The sequence below is a fragment of the Cupressus sempervirens genome, chromosome 7, assembly GCF_028749045.1.
Source record: "Cupressus sempervirens isolate cs-2001-9-10 chromosome 7, ASM2874904v1, whole genome shotgun sequence".
Classification (NCBI taxonomy): Eukaryota; Viridiplantae; Streptophyta; class Pinopsida; order Cupressales; family Cupressaceae; genus Cupressus; species Cupressus sempervirens.
Window position 1 is genome coordinate 795,035,595 of NC_143124.1, and position 6,000 is coordinate 795,041,594.

The following is a 6,000-nucleotide window of genomic DNA, read 5'->3' on the forward strand; positions in this document are numbered from 1 at the left end:
TATTGTTATTATAATCATACTTTATTAGTTCATATTATGCTAGTGCTTGAGCTTCTTGATCTTGAGTGATTTTGCCCTAAGGAAAATTCTTACATGGTATCAAAGCGATAGGAGATCTCTTCACATAGCCATTGGAGACCATTTTTACTTCACCTCTCAAAGGACCTCGATTTAGATCTGAAGTATCTGCAATCATTGGGAGTGTCTAGAGCCAAAGCGGACCTCTCCATTGTGTCTCGAGGATCAATTCAATGAATTTTAACTATAAATTTGCCTACCCTAGGCCATAGTCAAATCAAAGGCAATTGTTTTTTACAAATCAAAACCCGAAGGCCCAATTTACGAAATTTGTATGATCTCTTTAGATCTATGCAATTAATTTTTCAGGTCTATATATTTTTGCGTCTCTGCATTTTTTCTTTTTAGATATGCATTTTATTTCCGAAATTCTACGAAAAGATTGGCCTTTTAGGCCAGTAGGAGAGATTTTTTTGTAGGACAAGATTGGAGCTTGTTGGTGCAAATCAGATATTGGCATCATATTCAGAAGGTCAAAAAACCCCCAAATCGACTTTTGTTTCACCATAATTGGACATCTAAGGTGAAATCTAGAGTCAATTGATTTTTGGAGGAGCAACAATGGCAATTTAGGAAAAATAATTGCAAAGGTGATTTTCAAACAACAATATCTCCCTCATAAAAACTCCTTTTTCCAAGCATTTTTTTTTGTTTTGGGTAGAATTTTGTGATCTACACATTGGTGTAGAATGTTTGAGATCTCAGTTCCTGAATTTTTCTACAAATCACAAATCCTAATTTTTGCAACTTCAAAGGATTAGTTCGGGCTCATCTAGACACATATTTAGGTTCTATTTTTTTAAAAGTGAATAATTTATTGTCTACTTTCCAGATCTACAATCAGATTATAGGCTTGTGTGGATAGAAATACCACTTTAGGAAATAGGCCCTTTTTTGCATTGTATTGCTTTGATAAAACTTCAAAATTGTTGTACATCTAAGCTACATTGCTAAGTACCAGATTTGAACTCCAAAAGGAGGTTGTACACAAAAAAATTAGACGCCCACTTTTGTACATTTTGATGAGTGGGCTATTGTAAACGCACTACATATAAAGTGCCAAAGCATCATTTTTGGGGGGGTTCTTTGATTGAGTGAATAGGGGGGTGTGTCTTGTGTTCTTGTGTCTCTCTTTCTCTCTTGTGCTCTTTTAATTTTTTGCATCACGGGTTCACCTAAAACTCCACTTTTAACTTCACACAATTATACTACATGGAAAGATATTGTATGGAATAGACTAATGGAAAAGGGTTTAAATTTATATGTTGATGGTACAATGTAAAACTCACTGATTTTGCTGCACAAGTTGATTGGCAAGTTAAAGACAACCAGGCTTTAGGAATTATTAGGAGTTGTGTTCATAGAGATCTCTTCTTCCACATTTCTAGCTTTAAGGATGTCAAGGGTGCTTGGGAAAAACTTGAAGGGTTATATGGTAAGGTGGATGAGAAAAAGGGATTCCAAATTGAGGATGATCTACTTCTATTGGATCCTAAGAATTTTGACACAATTCAAGACTATGTCAACAAAGCCAATGAATTGAGAGCACTGCTTAAGGATTGTGGTAATCCCATGAAGTATGATAGATTGATTCATCACATCTTGAAGAGGCTACCTTCATAGTATGCATCTTCTGTTTCGAGTTACAACACTCACAGGTTGACCATGGGAAGTGTCTTCACTAAGCCTTCATTTGATGTATTTGCAGAAATGTTGATGTTGGAACAATCCAAGTTGATAGATATGGGAATTCTCAAGTCATCCAAGTCTACGACATTGGTGGCTAGTAATGGGAATCAAACAAATCAAGGCAGAAAAAAGTTCTACCAACAGCAAGAAAAAGTAGTGGAAACCAAAATCACAATCAAAGATGCAACAATCTTCCTCCACACAAGAAGGCAATTTTTCTTCCAACAAGAAGGATAAACTATTTTGTGCATATTGCAAGAAACCAAATCATGATGAGCATCATTGGAAGACTAAGAGAATATATGAGTTGAAAAATTTACTTAGGAAGAACAAAATCAATGTGCCAAATGCTTCCAAGGATTCAAAACCATCCACTTCACAGGGAAAAGGGCAAGCATTTGTGGCAAGTTCAAATTCTTCAAGGGAATGGATTTTTAACTTGAGTGCCTCATATCATATGGGTTCTTCACAAGGACAGTTTTCTTCATTGAAGCAGTCCAAGGTACCTCACATCTTTGTATGGAATGATACACAAGTGGAAGTTGAAGGGAAAGGACAAGTTGAGATGGAAAATGGAGAGTTCAAAGATGTTATCTATGTTCCTAATCTTAGCACTAATCTCCTTTTAATTTACCAAATCACTCACTATAGAGGTGGCAATAAAGTTAAGTTCCTTCTTGATTCAGTAATGGTGCGCAATCTTAATGATGATTCATTAGTTGTTGTGGCTAAAGTCAATCATGACATAAGGCTTTATTCTTTCTCCCACTTTGTGCCTAAGTCTCCTTGACATGACTAGTTGACACATTCACAACCACAAAGTAAATTATGGCATGAGCGGTATGGAAATCTTGCCTTCCACTATCTTCAACAACTTAGTTCAAAAAACATGGTCAGAGGTCTACCTATAATCAACTTTTCCAAGGGTGAATGTTCAGCTTGTTCAATGGATATGCATCTAGAAAAGAAGTATGACAAAGGGAAGTCTTGAAGAGTATCAGTTGTTCTTGAGTTGGTTCACACGGTTCTAGTAGGCCCTTTTTCAATGACATCAGTTAGCAAGGGTCGCTATGTCCTCACTTTCATTGATGACTTTTCACGCTACACATGGGTCTACTTTCTTAATCACAAGAATGAAGTGTTTGATAAGTTTCTAGCCTTCAAGAGTCATGCTAAGAAGCAATCAAGGTTCTTCCTATGGACAATGAAAGTAGATATGTGAAACCAATACTTAGAGTCTTTTGTAAACTCGAGGGTATTAATCTTTAGAATCCTATAGCATTTAGTCCACAAAAGACAAGTGTAGAAACATTGAGGATTAGAACTCTTAATTCAATGACAAGTTGCATGATTCAAGCTAAGTCTCTTGATCCATCACTTGAGGTAGAAGCTATAAGTAGTGCCAATCACATTCTTAATAGGTCTCCTTGTAATGTCTTAGATGGAATGACTCCTTTTGAGGCATGGTGCAAAAGAAAACCAATTGTGAAACACTTCAGAATTTTTGGTTGTCCAGCATGGGCACACATATCTTCAAGGGAATGCAAGGGACCACCACCAAGGCCTTGTACTTTCATTGGATATGATGAATGTGTTAAGGCATATAGACTTATGGATCCTAAGACTCGTGAGATATTCATTGAGAGGAATGTTCACTTTGAGGAAAGTTCACCTAGCTTATCCTCTCATCCTCTCCATACTTCATACATTGTGGAAACTGATAGTGACAATAGTGATAGTGATTCAACAGGTTCACTTGTGGGGGATCCTATTAACAAATGCAGAACAAGGTTACAGCATCAACATATTCCACATGCATACATTGCTACAGTAATAGGTCCATGCAATTCAGTATAGTTAGGTACACCTTGTTTTCCAGTTCCAGCATCAGGGGATGACTACATAACAAATATTTCAAGCTTGTTTATGGAGTCCTACATAGTAGATTTGGGAGACATTATTGATGATATACATCTTCTCTTTGATGAAGAAGATCCTTCTTCAGTTGTTGTGAGGGAAAACTCTAACCCTCTTGTCCATTCTCTACATGATCAATCTTACAAGGTTGATATGATTGTGGATCCTTATGTATAACAGTTGCAGGAGGTCTCTTTATCATTCAAGGAGATAGTTGGTTCTTTGGAATATGTTCTACATTCATCTTTGCTAGATCTAAACTTGTTCTTTTCAGCAGTATTGGAAGGGGTGACCATCAATATTGACATAGGGAAAGTTGTACAGTTTTCAACGAAACCATTCATCTTCAAGATTCTTTCTACACATTGGGAAAGTATCTCATATGTACCTATGACATTTTTTCTTCCTAAAGGGAGGAGGATTATTTAGCAGTCATGGATCAACTCCTACATTCATCTTGGAGCAACTATCACTTATCGACATTCTACATTTGGGGGGGACTACCTTGTCTCCTTCTTCTTCTTATTTTCTCTTATGGGGAGGATTTTTCCTCTTTTGGGATTGTGTTCTTCTCATACTTCTCTATTGTATATACATGATGTATGTCGTAATTGGGGAGTCTTAATTACTCCATCCATCCATGCATTTTGTTTTTTCATCTCTCTTTTTGGGAGAGGGTTTTTCCTATGAGGTTTTCCCTCTTTCTCCATTTTTAGAGAGATTGCATTGCATTTGTACATGAGTACCTAACATGCCCTAGTAGCCAGGATCCATCATGCATTTTCATTATAGCTTTCATGAGCTTAAGTGCATTCCCCTAAGTTGCACTTAGGGGGGGGGTGTTAGTGTAAATAATTAATTATTATTACACTTTACTTAAGTTTACTTAGGTTAATGCATTATTTTATTAGACACCTAGGAGTATGCATACTCATATGAGTTGTCTTGTTGACAATACAAGAGTTTGCATATTTATATGAGTTGTCATGTAGACAACATAGTTTTTCACACTCTAATTAAGCACATGGTGTCTACAACATCTTTTTACACAACACACCTATGTAAGCTTATCCTCTCATCATTGCACTAACTTGTGTGCTCAATGGAGAATAATCCACTCTCGATGGACATGTGCTTAGTTGTGAGTCTTATTACTTTGCTGACTCCTATTTAGTCTAGAGGGTTTTATATATAGGCACTCCTAGTGTGTATGTAAATCAATTCAATTTCATATTGTTATTTTGGTCATACTTTATTTGTCCATTTTGTGCTAGTGCTTGAGCTTCTTGATCTTGGGTGATTTTTCCCCAAGGAAAATTCTTACAATCTTCAAGATATTCTTGCATCCACTCAAGATTCTTTGTTGCATCTTCTACATCCATTCATCTTCATCTTATTGATCTATATCAATTGGTGAAGTAAGCACGCTGCATGTGATTCGAGAGATCTAGCTATTGTAAGGTGAATTCACTCATTTACTTTACATGCTATTTAAATTCAAGGTTAATTCCTAAACTAGAGTTTGACCAAGAAAAACCCCCCATCAACAACAAAAGCCCTTTTCTTTTGCATGTTATGTATCTTGAATTAACAAACATGTTGCAGATTTGAGTACCCTTTTCGACTTTTATCAGAATTGCAAAATTAAAATCACCATCAAACACTCATCAGGGGTGAATTTTTCCCCTAATGATCAATTTTTCCCTTGAAAAATTTACCCCTAGAGATCCCATCATGGTTGAATTTCACCCCTGGTGGGCTAATCAGGGTCAAATTTTGCCCCTGATTTGAGAAGGTCTCCTTTGATATCTCACCGAACGATTTATGGGTTTTGTCCACAACACAGTTTTCATTTCTAGTATTATGAATCAACCTTTTTGAAGGTCATTTGACAACCTGTTCTTTAGATTTTTCACATGATGTATATTTTTCCCTCTCTCATTTCAATACATTTTATCAGTGCTCAATTATACATTGCACATCTACTTAGCTTCTCTTCAAAGCTCTTGCTAAATTATGGTTTCAAGGACCTTTTGTATCCTTTCTCTGATCCTATAACCATTAGATCTTTATTTGCATTACTGCTCCTTTATCACTCGGTTGGCACTAATCTTCCTAGATCTAGTCACCTTAGAGTTGGATTGAAAGGATCAATCTCTTTGTCTCCTTTAAGTTGTGTAAGTGGGATTTGTGATGAACTTAGAGTTTTATATCATTGATTCACATTTCTCCCTACACAACAGTGGCTCTCTAACATGGCTTATTCTCACATAACAATCATAAAGCTTACCTTTTATATGCATCATTCAAACTATA